At 37.6% G+C, this 17,543-nt stretch overlaps 1 protein-coding gene across 4 annotated transcripts in view; it reads right to left on the reverse strand.

Moving 5' to 3' along the window:
• The window catches only part of LOC127419532 (vasopressin V2 receptor-like), an 81,114-nt gene that overhangs the window by 43,263 nt on the left and 20,308 nt on the right, over nt 1-17,543 (reverse strand). The gene's annotated exons all lie outside the window — the stretch shown is intronic.

The raw sequence follows: 17,543 nt of genomic DNA on the forward strand, positions 1-17,543 counted from the left end.
TGCTTATACAGGACTCCATATGAAATGGCCAATCATAGCATTTAATTGCAATTTAACCAAGCTCTCACTTTAAAGGATATATTGAGAGTCTTGTAAAATGTTCCTGTTGCTGAATAAGTAGGGCATGGCCCTAGAAAATGTTTGATTCTTAGGGAATACACAAATTGATAAAATGTGTACCATTAATGCACTATAAGTCACTTTGAATAGAAGTATTTGCCAATATAATAAATATCTGTATAAATGAAAGTCAGTCTTACGTTCCTGAAAACAGAGGTGCAATGTGTGTCTAAAAGAGATAGGATGAAAAAAACAAATGGCTTTCGTATTTCGCATTGTAACAACAGTGTCCTTGACTCCTTGCCTCAAGAAGAAACAAAGGCATGATGACTTATTATGAATGACAAAAGAAAAAAAAAAAAAAAAAGAAGAAGAAAAAAACATCCAAAAGTGGATTTCTTTCTAACTAATGCACAACAACACCTCTCCTGAGCACTGCAGACATAAATACATGGTGTCTCTTGGCCCTCTCCTCTTCTGCATTAGGACAAATATCTTGGAGGCAGAATGCATTTGCAGCACAAATCAAGCAGACATGGAGCAGGCCACAGTCCTTTCCCATCTTCTGGAAATGTATTGAAAGGAATGTTTTCAGGGCCCCATTGGAACAGAATAAGGGCCAAATAGGATCTCAGTGACCTCATATCTGTTTCTATAGCGATTTCTGGTGTTTGTCTTCTGGAGTTTGTCTACATTTTAAGGCCCATTCCCATTTCCTCTGTGGACATGAAAAAACTGGCCACTGTTTTTCCTTTGAGAGAGAATTTGTCTGGCAGTGCACGCGTCTGCATGTCATCGGCAGATTTCCTCCTAATAGAACTGCTGAAAGACCCGAAACATACCTGCCAATCCATCACAAGGCCAGGCATGAACAGAGATGGACTGGGACTAAAAAACAGCCTGGGACCTATGCGGCCCATCAAAACCCACAGCGTATAATCACCCACTTTAGGGCTCTTGCCTGAGACCACTAGTGAAAAAGCTTCTATTTTGCATTTTAGGATGTATTTTGTTTTACATTTTTATTTATAAAAGTATTAAGATTATTATCTTTTTCACTATAAAAAGTAATAATGTCAGGCCTATTGCAAAGGAACTGAAGAAGTGAGGTATGTGAGGCTTTTCTCTGATGGAAAAATCCAGATTAGGCTAAGCTGTTTTTTTTTTTTTAGAAAATGATAGCTGGTTTCTCGCTGGTCATTACCTGGTCCAAGCTAGTCATTAAAAAATATGTTCCAAAAAAATAATTTGACCACCTTAACCTGATATAACCAACTGGTTTCAGCAGGGTTGTGCAAAATTTTGAATTTCAAAATTAACTCCCTTTCAAATAATGAGTTGGAATTTGACTTGAATTGACCACGCCCCACCGGAAGTTTAAGTGGAATTTGAATTGGAATGAAAGGAAGTAGAATTTACTGAATTGAAATTCAACATAGTCACACTACACAATTTCATTATTCCAAGACACATTTTGTGACAAATTATTACAATTTTTTTTCACCTATTTTACCTTATTCCTATTTATTACTTAATAGGTAGAATATTTTTTTTTTATTATTATTTTTTTCACTTAAACATCAAAAGATTAAATTTTTGCTGTATAGCACCAGAAATGGTCCACCACATTGTTTTCAGATAGCTTAATAAAAATAGCTTCAAAATAAGAATCTATTGAATGTTTAATATATTGAGCAAGTTAGAGCATTCCTGGAAATGAAGTATTCTTCCACCATGGTCCAAAAAATGACAATGTTTTAAATATAGCAAAACAAACAAAATTTTAATTTCTCTATGTGCCATTTTAAACATTATTTAAAATAAAACTCTGGAGGCTTTACAAAGTGAATGCAAGGAATTAACGCAGAACTGACAAAGCAGTAAGCTCAGTGTGAGGTCTTGTGTCAAAAAGACATGAAATACTGGTTCATTTTGGTCATTTTCTCCTGGTTTTTCATTGCTGAGATGAAAAAGTGGCAGAGAATCAAACAAGTTTAGACAGAGGACCTACAGTTATTGACTGCTCTCTTTACCACATTGTTTGTATCCGAGAAGACATGTCCATGTTGCAAGTTGCATCATTAATAGACTGAGAAATCCACTTCTCATGAACAGTTGTGCTAATTTGGAATCTTTTTTTGGTTTTAAAGATGCAAAGTGAGCAAGTCTGACAAACATCCCCTCTGGGACATTTCAGGGACATACTCATTTGGAAAAACTAATCTTCTCCAGATTTTTTTTTTTTTTTTTTTCACAAAAACTCTGCCTTCTGAAGGATAAACTGTATGGTTTGTTTTTTCTCTTATTCTTTTTCTCTCCAGTTTGCACAGATTTTTTTTTTTAAATACTATGATTTTCAGGATCTTTCTTGGAACTAGGTAAGTTAAATTAAAAGGAAACAGAACTAGTCCGCCGACCAGAGCAAGTCAGTCCAAGATTCACAAACTTTTTTATTTATTTTTTTAATTATTAATTTCTATGCTGCTGCATCTTCCTCTTGATTATCAAAGAAGGAAACAAAGGATTTAAGAGATTTTGTATTTGAAAACTAAAAAGACTTTGTGTAAGAGGTGCTTATACAACAAGGTAAATTATTTAGAGTGGGTGGGCCAGTGTTAGCCAATCAGGAACTGTTCATGTAACATTAAGCACACTGATAAATCATTCTTTCACTGGATTTATGTAATTGCAGGAGGATGTGATGTTATCATGGAAACAATTTGTGACGGACAGGGGCGGACTGGGAAGAGAAATCAGCCCTGGGGGTGGGGGGCTATGTACACTGTATGTGTGGGTTTGCAACCACTGTATATTTTGTTAGTATCTGGATGGGATGTTTCTATTGTTCTATTTTTGTGTTCAAGAGCTGTTACCATATTTGATTAGTGACCAAGAGATTATGCAGAATCTGAAATATTTCTAATTCATTTTTTTCATAATTTTTGTTTTACATTTTTAACTTTTAAAATTCTAAAACTTTTAGATTAGAGTTTCTTATTTATATTAGATTTTGAATCTCAGTTATATTTTCAATGTTGACTTCTTTTGGAGTGAATGTATGTGCACAGGCTTACATATTTGTGGATAAGCATTCTCTCCTGCTCAGCGGAAGGCTGTCCTGATTGCGGTCATTAACTTAGTGGGGGCAGGTGGAAGAGACCACAGATGAAGGGCAGCAGTGCAACTTTATCCAGTTTAAACCTTGCTTTGAACTTCAGCTTTCTCATTTTTGCCTAACCTCCCTTGATTGACAGAGGAAAGCAACAAAGCCTGGGAGCAATATAAGGGGATAAAAGAAGAATATCTAGGAAACAACTTATATTGATAGATAACTAGATCTCGTATCACACCACTCATGCAAACAAAAAAAAGACAAACAAGGACTTTCAAATTCAAGGATACATCGACCTTATACAAGGGCAGTCACAATTAGAGGTGAAGTAAAAGAAATCAGTATTTCTGTATTTTACCTCATAGTACAAGATTGATATCTTCACGCCATGAATCAATATCTTTAGTTCAATTTTTCAAAATGTTATTTTTAGGGAGAAAAAAATATAGACCACCTCTTATAGACATTATGAAAGAAGTTGCAATCAGTCAGCGCAAGTTGATTATTTTATTTAACCAAAATTAAAACTTAGAAACCCAATTCAATAACTTAATTTGTATGAATCTTTTGTGCTATGACAGATATGCTGGAACCAAGGTGCGCTATTCCCTCAAATTGTGGCATGACACTGACTTATAAGCTCCCCATTATTTCAGAGGCTCTATGAAATAAAGCGGCAAGTTCATCACTTGTTGTGCAAAGCACAAAATGCAATGAATATGAATGAGAAACAATATAGTAAAATATTGCAATATGTCATAGTTTTGAATCACATCACTATACACTAAACATATAGAATAGCAATATTATCGTATCACAACCCAGACATAAATATAAAATAATTTACACAAGTCACTAATGAGTTCGACCCTCAGTCATAATGACTCTTCTCCACAGAGAGTAATGTTACATTACTAAAGCTCATGTCACACTAGCAGACTCAAAACAATTTTTTTTTTGTTTAATAAAAACAGACTGTTGTGTCTCCGCTATTTGATTTCATTTTAGTGTAGGACAAAGTCACTTTAGTGTAGGAGAAAAATGCAGGAAAAACGCTTGGTGACAGAATCACTTTGAATCACAATATACAGTTGAGATATGCTGCTGAGTGGGATGAAAATGTTCAGATCAGCTTGATGTCTTGTCAGTTCTTCAGTAAAAGAAGAAGCTCATTGGTCACTTGAAGAGAACACAAGAAATTTTTTTCTATCATGTTCGATCCTTTTTCCAGTTTCTGGAACCATTTACTCAGCAGGGAGTCCCGACGGTCAAGTTATTAACCACCTCCTGCAGGCAGACACTAATGTGCGCTTCATTTCCCTCACCCAGCGAGTATGTAAATTAAGCTCACACCTGAAAATCACTGAAAAAATTGGCTAGTGTGGCGCCGGCTTCACCAGCCTTGGCAATCAGACAGACAGATAACAAAATGATATCACTGCACCTCACTGTATAACTGTCTTCTTAACTTTATATACTATATACTTCTGGCACTAATGATTTTATTAAACCCATTTTGTGTGGGTATATTTTTTATGATTTTATTTACACTTATTTGAATGTCTGGGGTGAGTGCTGATGTAATTCAGTAATTATGGTGGTGATTTTGATGGTATTTGTGAAAGAAGGTGTTAAAATGAAGGTTCTCTGAAAGAGAGCTCTGTTGAAGTGGGTGAACAGAGGTACAGAAAAGAGAAAATGAATAGAGAAGGAGGTGAATGGTGCATTTGTGGTCTATTTTCATGTCTGCGTTGTCCTATGAGGCTGAATGATAATGTCTGTGTAACCTCATGTAAACCTGTATGTATCTGGCCTTAAAACAGTACACCACCATGGCTACCTCTCAACACCTTGACATGGTATAGATTGACATAACAGACATAAACAACCAGCATACAGTATAAATAGGTAGGCACAGAAAACATGCTGTGCACAAGACAAGATTGTGCTTCATGACCGGGTGTAAGGGGCAGCTAGGGGCATTGCCCCCTTAGATTTTCCTTGTGCCATTTCTGTTGATATACCCTCAACCCCTCGATTTTGACAGAGGGAGCGAGCCAACTCAGATGTACACTTCAGGCAGCTCTATATCCCACAATGCAACTCGACTGTGATATCAGATCACGCTTAACATACCCCACCCCAAAACAACATAAGGTTACATATGTAACACCAGTTCTCTGATAACAAGAGTGAGGTATGCACGAGGTGTTTCCCATAGTGAGAGATACCGTACGAATGTTTAAAAGAGAACTCTATGTATGATGGAAGTGAAGTTTAGTCAGTTAAAGGAATGTTCTGGGTTCAATATAAGTTAAGCTCAATCAACAGCATTTGTGGCATAATGCTGATTACCACAAAAATACATTTTGACTTTTTCTTTTCTTTAAAAAAAGCAGTGAGAACTACTGTGAGAACTTACAATGGAAGTGAATGGGGGCCAATTTTTGAACATTAAAATACTCACTGTTCCAAAAGGACTGTATAGCCACAAGACATAAAAGATATGCATGTGTAAACATGATTTTATTGTGATAAAAAATAAATTACTAACGTTTTCTGTGTAAAGTTATAGTCAATTTTACAACTTCGTCACCATGATGATGCAGGCCCGGTTCTACGGGGTGCTTGAGGATGCTAAGCACCCTCAAACGAACCTTAGAGCACCCTCAATTGCAGACCAGGGCAAACTACTGCCCGCGGGTCAATTTATCATGAACGTTTTTTATTAGATCTTTAATTTATCTGGCTTTGGGACCTATCATGCATCCACAAGCTTTTAAAATGCTCAGGGTTGCCAGAGAATAGATGCAACACCCCAATCAGAGATTTATACCTGCACAAATTGGAAATATTCCATCTTATATCTTACTTAACTTATGCAATATGGCAACAATGCATGCGTGTGTGCACGCTTTCTCTCTCCTCCGTTTGTTTGGATGCCAAAAAAACCATTGACGAGACCCACATCATGACCCATGAGCGTGTAAACAGGTTGATAATGTTTTGAGAATAAAACAATTTTGTCCACTTTGCGGCAAACACTAAAATAAGCTTTTAGAATCTATAATTTCCGAATATTTAATTTCACTATTAAACCAGACTCCTGATGTAGAGTGTTAAATTGAATACTAAATTACCACTGCATTGAAGTATGGTAAAATAAATTATAATTATAGTTAATAATTATACTCAGTCTTAATTCAGTTTTACTAACACATGATAGGACAGTAGCAGCAAAACTTCAAGCAATCGCAGAATGGCCCCATACACTTCAGAAAATTGTGCATCACTCATTGAGTGCATGAGTGCACTTCTACTTCTGGGCTTAAAAGATACAACTATATTTTCTCTCTTCCATGTTCTACTTAACAGCTGATGTGGCCCCTGTACCAAAACAATTGCATACTCCTGCTCAGTTGAATATGTAAGACTAATACTGTAAATTGGCAAGCAGATTTCCTTGAATCCCAGCAAACACACAACAATCCCTGCATTTTGTGAACACACAAAATGCTGCATCAAAATTTATAAATGTGTATGATTTTGCAAATTAGTATGTCCTAATCTGGAAGTGCAGCATTTTGCTGTCATTTTCAGTGACAGATCATGTGGAAAGAAAATAAAGCAATAAATGTTTTGTACATTAAAAAAACAACTTTTCATTACGTTGTTTTAGTAGCATTTAACATGATTTAATCTATTAAAAAAGTTGTAATTTTGATACATCTCTACTTTAAACAGAGCACCCCCACTATTTTCAGAAGCACCCTCAGTGATTTTGATCTGGAACCGGGCCTGTGACAATGTAATGTAAACAAACCCTAAAATGACTGTAAAAATTACAAATTAAACAACTTTACAGCACAAATAATACATGAGTTTATACAGAAGAATGTATGTGTTTTTATAAAATGATAAGCTTCATATTTCTGTGTTTAAACCCTCCATAAATTGGCCACATTCGCTTTCATTGTCCCCATTCACTTCCATTGTAAGTGCCTCACTGTCACAGATTTTTGTTTTGTTTTTTAAGAAAAGGAGGAACAAGTCTAAATTTAATTTTGTGGTAATCAGCATTATGCCACAAATGCTGCTGATTGAGCTTAACTTGTATTGAACCCAGAATATTCCTTTAAGTTATATTGAGAGTTTACAGAATAATACTTGTAACTACCTTAAACTGATTGTTTGTTACACAGTTATAGCCTATGTGTTAATTTTAATGTAACCATTTTCATTTGTGTAAAACTTGATTAATGTTTTCTAATAATTAATTCTAATAAAAAGTTTAAACAAAATTCTTAACAGACAAGATTTATACATAAGCCTCTGAAACAACTAAATTTTACCTGATTCTGTGATTGCATCATTCATTTCATGAGACAATAGGTCATAATAAGAATTCAGAGATCAAAGATCAAAGCCTGGTTGTACAATTGTTCCTGGTTGCACAATCAGAGATGTGGCCGAAAGAAATCCTGATGATAAAATGTAGGAAATGGGACATTTCCGATTCACCTTGATATTAGTGTTTCATTTTGACTTAGGTAAACACAAATTGATTGTGAAGTGTGAGCAACTCAAGGACAATGGATGTTAAAAGAGAGGATGAAAGAGTCAGAGACACACAGAGAGGGAGAGACAGTGCAATGTGGGAACAATTGTGGTCGCTTTCCATTACACTGGCCTAAATAAAATAGAGAACAAAGTTGTACAGATAAAAACAGAGGAAGGATATTATAAAACAAATCAAATATCTATGACACAGCAAAGAATAAGAAACATGGGTTGAAAAATAAAACAGGAATGCACCTTTAAATAACTGGGACAGTCCGCCTGGAGCAACCGGGGATTAAGTGTCTTGTTCAAATGTATAATGGTAATAACACTACTAGGCTACACCACCAAGTAACTACATGTGCTTTACATCAATACAATGTTTGATAGCACCACAGAGTCACTGTGTTTATACTTTTTAGGAGAATCAACCCACACATGGCTGATAGTTGTTTCTGGGATGGGATAAACTGGAATAAAAGATTGTAAAAATGTTGAGAAAATTACATGCTTCACCATTAATTTTAAAGCATTGGAGAGGTGAACATTAGAGTAATACTAAGGAAGATTTGTCATACAGTATGTCTAAGTGAGAGTACATTTTTGCAGTGACTCAATTAAGAAATATAACCAACAACAACAACAAAAAAACAATGTGCTAGAATTTTTTGCAAACAATTTGGGTACTCATTCATCAAGATTGTACTGGCTTTGAAGAAAGACAAACCCAAGACAGATGAGAGAGATTTAAACAGTGGGTCAGAGTGCAATAGAAAAAGTACTCTTTGGAGAGAGACAAATAATTGTTGATAAGCATGGAAAAACTCTCTGTAAAGCTCGTGGAATCACTCTCACAGCCTTTGGAGGAAAATAATGTATACAGGAGCTGAACAATTTAATGGAAACAAGTGATCAAAGAAAAATATGTGCACAAAATAAGAGAAGCTTTGTAGTACATGAAATATTGAGTGTGTCAGTCAGCTTGATTGCACACGGGGGGTGTTGGACTGAAAGGTCTGAATGATGGAGCCCAATTGCGTGTGAAGCAAGCGAGTGTGTGTAAAGGCTCTGAAGCCTTGTTGTCAGTGAGGGTGGGGTCAGAAAAGAGCTAAGGGGTCATGGGCACTGACTAATTAGGCCTATTGTTGTCTCCTTACATAGCCAAAAACTTTGAGTAGTGATTGAGTAAGCAGAAATACTCTTTCACTGTAAATGTCACCTGTGCACAGTGAGAAAATTTATGTTCATAATGTCCCTTTTATTCTCCCAAAGTGAATTGTTTTTAAAACCTAATGAAAACAATATTTATGTTCTGTGGCTCTTAGTCCATGTCTCTTAGCTTTGAAACCATAGTGTACTCCTAAACGTGGACCAAATTAACCTTTAGCAGATTTAAAATGTGCATTCTTTCTAATTCAGGAAAATGGACCAAAAATATTAATGACTTGTCTTGTACTAGACAGATTTTTATTCAATCAAATGCAGAATGAGATTGTCCCTCCTAATACCAACTGCAACTGACTCGCAAGAAGCAAATCATGATTCATGGCTGTGATGTAAATACTGTAAATTCAATAGAGTGCAACAGTCGGGTTCCAGAAGTAAAAACAGCATTAAGTTTTTCCATAGACTAATATGGATAACTTGCATACATTTATAGACAGACCTACCGTGAGCTCTGAGTCTGTGGTTCAATGGTGGAATATTATTCTGTTGAAGCCATCTGTCCATGTTATTTCAATTTCAGTGTTTAAAAATCATGTTTGATAGTGGAATTCCTGGTGAACATATACACTACACATGGTCCAGCAGAGAAAGATCCACCAATCAGAGAACTGTGACCAAGAAAGCCCACCAAACAAGCCAGAAAGCCAACGCCCACTCCCATGACGCAGTGTGAATGTTGCAAACAAGTCAGTCTCCCTTCACCCTCAAACTACTTATATATTTGTATATTGGAATATTTTGCAAAAACGTAAACTATATTGTTTTTAATTAACCTAAAATCAATAGTTTTGTATATTTCCATCATTTTTATATTCGATTATTTAATTGGCAATGCTTCATGGGATTGTAGTTTGTGCCCTCATGAAAGTACACAGTCTTGTACCTTTGTCCTTTTGTCCGATTTTCGAATACTTTTTTTGCTTCAAAACAAAGTTTGTAATGTTATGATTCACCTCGGAGCTGATTGGTTTGGTTCATGGTGCACAACTCTACTTTGGAGGATTTAATAAAAAGTCTATGGAAAAAATAAACGGGAAAAATACTACCAGAGCCCAGATGGCTGAAAAAGTGGGCGGGCATGTTGCGCTGTAAAAGGGACAAGCCCTTTGATATGTCCCATCCAAACCTCCTGTTTCAACAAGAAATATGTCAACACAGGAAAGACAACTGCTTGTCAAGTGATTACCTGGGATTTATAATGTTTGTGTGCAAGAATAACTGAATGATATATTGTGGACCTAATGATTTCACTAATTAACTTTTAGAAGGAAATGCGGGTCTTATATTGCACCCTCTTATAAAATGGGAAATTAATTAACCATTTTAAAAGTGTTCTTGTGGTCTAAGAATGGAGCACATAAAGTTAGAGAAAATTGCCACCTGTTTTCTTGCATCCAAGTTTACACAGTACACAGTCACACAGAGGATCATTTTACATAAACAGTCCTAGCAAATTAGAAGTGTTGTGTCATTCAGTACATACTGTTTACTTTCTTCAAGAAGCACAAAAATATCAGGTGTTAGTATTTTTTGTTGTTGTGCATATTTAAGGAATGTACTATTTTAGGATTATAAACTACTGTAGTGTGGGGATGGGTGACAGGTCATTAGTGTTTAATGATTCTGACTCCAGATTGTATTAAATGTACTTTAATAATGGAGCAGTAAGGAAAGAGAGATCCCACAAAGCCTTGGTGATTTTGTGCCAGGGCATCATTACACTTTAGGGATTAAGGAGCCATCATATTCTCTTTAAATTGAAACAGGGTGGAGAAATGAGTGGCGTGTAAGGTATACTATAGCTGTTAACCAACCCTAAAACTATCCTCCTTGCCTTATATCATCATTACAATTGTCTATGCAGTGTCAAAGTCTCATATACAGGTGCATCTCAATAAATTAGAATGTCGTGGAAAAGTTCATTTATTTCAGTAATTCAACTCAAATTGTGAAACTCGTGTATTAAATAAATTCAATGCACACAGACCGAAGTAGTTTAAGTCTTTGGTTCTTTTAATTGTGATGATTTTGGCTCACATTTAACAAAAACCCACCAATTCACTATCTCAAAAAATTAGAATACATCATAAGACCAATAAAAAAAACATTTTTAGTGAATTGTTGGCCTTCTGGAAAGTATGTTCATTTACTGTATATGTACTCAATACTTGGTAGGGGCTCCTTTTGCTTTAATTACTGCCTCAATTCGGCGTGGCATGGAGGTGATCAGTTTGTGGCACTGCTGAGGTGGTATGGAAGCCCAGGTTTCTTTGACAGTGGCCTTCAGCTCATCTGCATTTTTTGGTCTCTTGTTTCTCATTTTTCTCTTGACAATACCCCATAGATTCTCTATGGGGTTCAGGTCTGGTGAGTTTGCTGGCCAGTCAAGCACACCAACACCATGGTCATTTAACCAACTTTTGGTGCTTTTGGCAGTGTGGGCAGGTGCCAAATCCTGCTGGAAAATGAAATCAGCATCTTTAAAAAGCTGGTCAGCAGAAGGAAGCATGAAGTGCTCCAAAATTTCTTGGTAAACGGGTGCAGTGACTTTGGTTTTCAAAAAACACAATGGACCAACACCAGCAGATGACATTGCACCCCAAATCATCACAGACTGTGGAAACTTAACACTGGACTTCAAGCAACTTGGGCTATGAGCTTCTCCACCCTTCCTCCAGACTCTAGGACCTTGGTTTCCAAATTAAATACAAAACTTGCTCTCATCTGAAAAGAGGACTTTGGACCACTGGGCAACAGTCCAGTTCTTCTTCTCCTTAGCCCAGGTAAGACTCCTCTGACGTTGTCTGAGGTTCAGGAGTGGCTTAACAAGAGGAATACGACAACTGTAGCCAAATTCCTTGACACGTCTGTGTGTGGTGGCTCTTGATGCCTTGACCCCAGCCTCAGTCCATTCCTTGTGAAGTTCACCCAAATTCTTGAATCGATTTTGCTTGACAATCATAAGGCTGCGGTTCTCTCAGTTGGTTGTGCATCTTTTTCTTCCACACTTTTGCCTTCCACTCAACTTTCCGTTAACATGCTTGGATACAGCACTCTGTGAACAGCCAGCTTCTTTGGCAATGAATGTTTGTGGCTTACCCTCCTTGTGAAGAGTGTCAATTATTGTCTTCTGGACAACTGTCAGATCAGCAGTCTTCCCCATGATTGTGTAGCCTAGTGAACCAAACTGAGAGACCATTTTGAAGGCTCAGGAAACCTTTGCAGGTGTTTTGAGTTGATTAACTGATTGGCATGTCAAAATATTCTAATTTTTTGAGATAGTGAATTGGTGGGTTTTTGTTAAATGTGAGCCAAAATCATCACAATTAAAAGAACCAAAGACTTAAACTACTTCAGTCTGTGTGCATTGAATTTATTTAATACACGAGTTTCACAATTTGAGTTGAATTACTGAAATAAATTAACTTTTCCACGACATTCTAATTTATTGAGATGCACCTGTACTTTTCAAAACACTCCCCTCCCTCTCTCATGGTGAAACAAAGATGCATTTTTGCAGTTTAGGAGTGGTTTTAGGGTGCCTGATAAATAATCATTTTGGGATAACTAAGGGGACCCTGGGGCACAGAAGGGAAATTAGATAATTATGTTTCTACATGAATACCAAGCAGGTAAGAAAGAATAGTCTTGATCACAAAGTGTGCCATATAATCAATAAAAACATCACTGTATTTGATATTGGAGTACAAAATAGACCTTATGTTGATATATCTAATTTGTAATATTTAAATGTAAAAAAAAAAAATTTTGTTTCTATTATTTTTATAGTAGGTTTCTGCATCCCTGTTTGGAATTGTTGTTTTTATCGCACCCTGATTTATGTTAATTAAATTAAATTAAATACAACAAATTTGTGCAAAGTTCCATACAAAATCTTTGTTTGATCTTTTTACATACAATAACTTGGGTAACAGGGTTGAATGGTTGAGCCTGGTATATGCAGTCAATACTAACATTTTTGTAAAAATAGAGAAAATGAATTGAGATTTTTCAAATTTTATATTTTATTTTGGATTTGGAATTTGTTCAAATGATATTGCTTCTTAGGTTTTAGAAATGTAAGAAATATAAAAACAAATGTGGTGAATAACATGCGGTAACATGATTTGATTTAAATTGGATACAGTAAAGAAGGTGAAGACCTCTGATGAGGACAGGACAAAATAAAAAAAAATTTCATGACTCTAATGCGTGAAAAAAAAAAAAGTAATCAAAAGTAATCCTATTCATTGAAATTGCCACATTTAATATTCAACAAACAACCCCTTGTTTCCGATGGCACATGAGGCCAAAACAAAGCGTGGGACTTAAATGCCAATTTATACTTCTGCATTATACTTCTGCGCTGTAGCTATGGCGGTTACGGCATAGCCTACGCCATAGCCTGACATGCACCTCTTCAAAAATATAACTGCGTGTCACATTTATTTTAATATCTATGCATTATACTACATTGTATTTGGACTCGGGACCATTAAACAATTGTCTCAACAGGGAGCACCTTGTCACAGTCTGTCTCACTCGTGTTTCATAGGACTCTTATTTTGAAGTGTTTCCCCCAGACTATGTTTCCCAGTTTGCTCTGCCTTCATCACTGCCGTCTGTTCCCGATCATTCTCACCTGTTTTCCATTCCCTCATTAGCTCTTGTTTGTGTATATATACCTTCTTGTTTTTGCATTCCTTTGTCAGTTCTTGTTTGTTGTTTTCTGAGTTCACATTTGTTTGTTTCATTTTTATCATCTTCATTAAAGCTTGCAATTAGATCCTACGTCTCCCGTCTCATCTCAGCAACGACTCCTTACACACCTGCTGTATTTTTTATTTATTTTTTTCTGTTTGTGTTTCATGAAGTTTCTTGGTGCAAGTCCACCAAGCCAAGGCACTAAAGGAACTGCACAAGGGTAGTTCTGCCCCGGGATTGATGCAGGAGCTGTGCTCGGCGACCGACCTCGCTCTCCGGGCGACAAAGGTCACAGCGCGGTCTCTCGGGCAGGCGATGTCCACCTTGGTGGTCCAGGAACGCTACCTTTGGCTCAACCTGGTCAAGATGGGAGAGATCGACAAGGCACGGTTCCTTGCTGCCCCCATTTCCCAGGTTGGCATGTTCAGCGACAGGCCTTGGACGGGAGCTTTGGGTGCCCGCACCAGGTGGCAGCGCTCTGTGGGCATAGGTGCACCGCGAGAGCCTTATCCACCGGGGGATTGGTGAATAGCCTTTGGCTGCCCCACCATAGAGGGTAGTGAGGGTGGGGGAGATGAAAGATCGGGACCCGGCAGTAAAAGGTGCCTCCCACGACCTTGTCAGCTCCTTGTGCACTTCCAGGAAGAAAGGAACTGGGGCGGGGCGTGGCTGTGAGCGGCGCCGCGAGCCCAGGAACCAATCATCGAGTCGCGAGGGTTCAGGGGAGAGTGGAGGGTTCCACTCTAGCCCGACGCTCGTGGCTGCCCGGGAAAGCATGTCCATCATCTCTGCATCAGCCTGTGACTGGGCGACCGCACCCAAAGGGAGGAGCCCAGCTGAGGCTTCCGCGTCCGACTGGATGAGCCCACTCTCCGATGCTGCGCTCAAGAGCTCATCACCTTCGTGGGCTCCGAATAAGAGGTCGAACTCGCCGTGAGACGAGCCGGCGGACACATCCGGAAACCCAATCGGGGCAGACGAGCGTGCTGGGGAATGGGAGGTCCGTGGGGGGATACCCGGCGGAGGTGGTCCCGTTGGGGTCCCCAAATCGCCCCCAGTGCTAGCCGCGCTGGCCTCATACCGGTGGGTAGAAGGACTGAGGCTGGGAGCCTCTGGGGTGGCTTGCTTTCTTACGAAGGTAAGCCGCGACCGCATCGTTGCCATGGACATGTTCTTGTAATGAGTACATGACCCATCCACGAATGCTGTCTCCGTGTGGGCAGCGCCCAGACACGAAAGACAGTGATCGTGGCCGTCAGAAGGCGAGAGATAACGACCGCAACCAGGAACACACAAACGGAAAGCCATCTTTAAAAAGACGCGTCTTTAAAAAGACGTTCCGTGTGTGCCGCTCTTTTAGAGAAATATACTCTTTTAGAGAAATATACTCTTTTATTTCTGCCGAAGCGCCCAGGGGCGTTCTCTGCAGTGCACCAGTGCAGATGGGGGAGAAGCCACTGAAATGCGCCTTCAGATCCAGCAGAGGTGAATGAACAGCTGTGGGAATTCAGCTCAGTGAGCATCGACTGTTCGGCTCCGAAGACAAAATCTGAATGAGGTGGTTGTGTACCATCTCCTTTTATACCCGTATGTCCGGGGGAGTGGTATGCAAATACCACTGGCCAATTTTCATTGACCTTTTATCAAAGACCAGAGGTATTTCGGGCTCCCAAGAGTGACCCCTAGTGTCACTACATCAACACAATGTCGAGTGAGTGACAGATAGGGAAAGAATGTCACAGATCACTATTTTCCAATGACAAAAACATTTGATCATTTAACCTCAAAACTGATTGGATGGAATACATTTCACAAATGTTGATATTCAGATGAAATGTCCAGATTAAGAGGAGCACAGACATTCAATAAAGGTGTTGAGATGAGATTTAGTGCCATCTATGGTCAAGAGAAAAAGTTAAGTTGGGGTGTGTGTGGGGGGTGGGGGGGGGGGGGTGGTATTGGTCGGTCATCCTCCTTCTCTATTATTTAAGCAACTCATACAGTAATTTCCTAATTTATTTTCTGCCTGCAATACAGACAACATTTATAATAAATAATATGTACCTACATTTCAACATGTTCACATTCTTTGAACTAATTTTTGATGCAACAATAATTTAATAAATACTTTTGATTCCAGAAATGACATTGCTTGCATTGCTTTTGTTTATTTATTTAGTATTTTGGCTGTGTACTCACAGAACGACGCAGAAACACCAATGCAGAACTATAAATGCAAACCAACACGTTGGCCACTACGCAGAGCATACGCCGTAGGTTCTACGCAGAAGTATGGATCAGCCTTAAATAGTCATGAAAATGTCACTCTGTGTTGGGAAAGACCTGTTGAGGATGTGCATGTACAGTATATTGTTTTAGACTTATATGAAAACAGATTAGGTTGTGGGGTTTCTAAGGGAAAATTACTTGACTTACAACAGTATGACTTTGAGCACCATCAACATGGAAAAGCTATACATATGCATTGTTTTAGTGCCATTCATTTGAAAAGTAAGCCTTTGTGGTAATGGCTTGTTTAAAACACATACACAGTGGCCATACTTGAGTAAATGTAAAGATACATTTTACATTTACAATTACATTGAAAGTGGCTCAAGTAAAAGTTGATGTAACCCATGTGAGAACAGTATGAGACTGGAAGCTATACTTCAAACTTGAAAAAAATAAATAAACATATGAACATGAACATATGAAACATAATACAGGTATGCCATCACTGAGAATAATTTTAAAACAAAAAGCACTTATTTATTCCAGCGATCCATGTGTACCATCAAGCTCTTATTCTGTGACTAATAAAATATTAACATTCTATGAAAGTTTCGACTGCAAAAGTTATTTTTATAAAAAATTTTAATTTATACTTTTCACAGCAAAAGTGATACTAGTGCACAAGACTGAATTAACATTAGAAAGTTAAATTTATGACAAATTGAAATAGTTGAGGCCAACCCGGTCTCATGACAAGTCTTAATAATAGGATGAGGTGGCGAAATCGTACAAAAAAATATTTTCAAGTTGAGTTGGATCATACAAAAATGTTTGACTTTTACTCCAATAAAGAGAAAAAAAATGAACCAACAAACAATGTTATTATGACCTAACCATAAGTGCAACCCCTTGCCCAAACCCTAAACCTAAACATGACAGGAAAATAACTTACTGTACCACAGAAGAAAGAAAACATCAGGGTTTGGAATGAGACGAAGGAAGCCTTAAAGGATATTGACATGCATCAATCATTTGTATTGGAAGTTGTACAGTATCTTACAATTTTGCCCTCTTGTACAAATAATTACCAGTTGTCATGAGATTATTGTTGGTCAAGGCAAAGTCAAATGTTTTTATTCAGTATAAAAAACAAAAGTAACTGTCTAAATTGTTCTAGAAATAAAGGGTTAAATGTGTAATTGGTTTCAAATTCAAGAGCTCTCTAAATGAATGACCATTTATGTCATAGAAGTATAAATGCAATCTCCTTCTCTAGGCCATAATTTATTCATCTTTTCACTATCAGGGATGCAACAAAATTATTTTTTTTACCCTTAAAGCTACATTTTGAAAATTGATGATTTTACACTGCTGGGTAATTGTGCTACACTTAAAATGTATGTATTATCACATTTCATCAAAGAGTTGAAAACTGTGCAATGTACTCATGACATAGTTTTAATAATTAGGTTACTACAATATTTTTGTTATCAGATTCCAACTGATTGTTTCATAGTTAGATAATATGACTTCAAACCCAAAATAAAGTAGTCGCAGTCATGCTCATGGGAAGTCACTTTGATAAGAAGAATGAAAGCAAAAGTAATCAGACTTGTGTTTTCTGGTGGATTTCCAGAAAAATCTGTTT

This window comes from Myxocyprinus asiaticus, chromosome 28, assembly GCF_019703515.2.
Source record: "Myxocyprinus asiaticus isolate MX2 ecotype Aquarium Trade chromosome 28, UBuf_Myxa_2, whole genome shotgun sequence".
Lineage (NCBI taxonomy): Eukaryota > Metazoa > Chordata > Actinopteri > Cypriniformes > Catostomidae > Myxocyprinus > Myxocyprinus asiaticus.